Source organism: Maniola jurtina, chromosome 13 (assembly GCF_905333055.1).
Source record: "Maniola jurtina chromosome 13, ilManJurt1.1, whole genome shotgun sequence".
Lineage (NCBI taxonomy): Eukaryota > Metazoa > Arthropoda > Insecta > Lepidoptera > Nymphalidae > Maniola > Maniola jurtina.
In genome coordinates this window covers 6,032,332-6,034,171 of record NC_060041.1, presented here as the reverse complement: position 1 = coordinate 6,034,171, position 1,840 = coordinate 6,032,332, and the positions used below count along the sequence as shown (strand labels likewise).

The following is a 1,840-nucleotide window of genomic DNA, read 5'->3' as shown; positions in this document are numbered from 1 at the left end:
ATGTCCGTCCCCGGGGTAACCCTATATAACCCTCTTAAACTTTTGGGCCGAGAAAAGGTAGCAGACAGACAGACTCACTTTCGCATTTATAATATTGCTATGGATGCATAAAAGTAAAACTACAACGCTCTTTTATTCGATTCGAAGACTCCCGCGCTGCGGGAATGCGTACTGGTTACCATGGAATAGTGCATGAAACAAATCTGTTTCGATCAGTGACGTACAGCAACTAAAGTTTGAGCAGTGTGCCAAGTCACGCAAACATTATCATGAACTTACTTTTGACGACCTCCCCGGCAGTGGTGAGCGGTGTGGTTTTATATATATGAGAGAGCCCGGAATCGATTCTCGACAGTGGCAATTTGGAAATTTAGTTTCTAAATTGTCTCTGGTTCTAGTCTGGTGGGAAGCTTAGTCCGGAGGTTAAGGTGCGTGACACGAGTCTGCCCGCGAAATTCAAATTTAATTTGGTTTTTCTCAATTCGTAAACGGCAAAGGAGGCTTATGGCATTCCAATAGCGCCAATGGCAGTATCATCTCCACAGGTTTATATAAAAATCTTTACTTGAAAGTGTCCAATTAAAAAAAATAGAGTTTCGACTAATTTGTGAGTAACTCACGTCAAACTCATTATTTTAACTAAAACTGAACACTTTCAAGTAAAGATTTTTATATAAACCTGTGGAGATGATACTGCCATTGGCGCTATTAGAATGCCATAAGCCTACTTTGTCGTATTAGTTTACAAATTGCGAAAAACCAAGTTAATGAATTTTGCGGTTAGACCCGTTTAATGCACCTTAAAGATCTCTTTAAAGATAATTACGTTGCGACTTGCGAGTTGCAACTTTGCGACACACCGCAACACAGTCATGTGTCTGCAGCTACGACTCAAATAGAGGTCAAAACTCGAATAGTTTATCTACTTATTTATCACTAGTTTTTAGTATGGTAACTATGTTTAATTTTGTGAAAGACGCGTGGTTGTGTTACAATGTTGCTCATAGCATTAAAAATACAAAGTCTAAAAATCATAAATACTTACAAGATTCAAATAAAATCGAAATAAATGAAGTTTTATTCAACAAATATTTTATTATTATTTATTTTAATAATTTGATGCATAAAATAGGGCAGTGGCAACATAATGATAAAAGTATATAAGTAAACACATAGGTACTTACATATTAAGGTGTGATATCTAATATCGGCTGTAAATTCTTAGCCTGGAAATAAGTTCTAATATTTTCACAACCAGTAGGTGTCTACTAGAAGCTAAATTATTATCCAGAAGAATTATATATCGCTCGCGCTATTTTATTAACCCCCGACCCAAAAAGAGGGGTGTTATAAGTTTGACGTGTGTATCTGTCTGTGGCATCGTAGCGCCTAAACGAATGAACCGATTTTAATTTAGTTTCTTTTTTGTTTGAAAGGTGGCTTGATCGAGTGTTCTTAGCTATCATCCAAGAAAATCGGTTCAGCCGTTTGAAAGTTATCAGCTCTTTTCTAGTTACTGTAACCTTCACTTGTCGGGGGTGTTATAAATTTTTAATTTACACTTGTTCGTAGGTAAGCAGCAACGACCTCTAGAGTAAATTCGAATAACGACTGAAAATTAAATTAATGACGTCTTATTAGAAGAGAATAGAATTAAAATTTATAGGGGCAGATAAAATAGACTCAATTAATTTAGTTATGTTTTGTGAGAAACTGAGTTGTCAATCATCAAATCATTGAAAAATTTATTATTAGGACATTTTATTTTTTAACCCCCGACCCAAAAAGAGGGGTGTTATAAGTTTGACGTGTGTATCTGTGTAACTGTCTGTGGCATCGT

The 1,840-nt window shown here is 35.9% G+C and overlaps 1 long non-coding RNA gene across 1 annotated transcript in view; it reads left to right on the top strand.

Annotated features, from left to right (window-relative positions):
• LOC123871404 overlaps positions 1–1,840 on the top strand; it is a 383,067-nt gene that overhangs the window by 204,475 nt on the left and 176,752 nt on the right. The gene's annotated exons all lie outside the window — the stretch shown is intronic.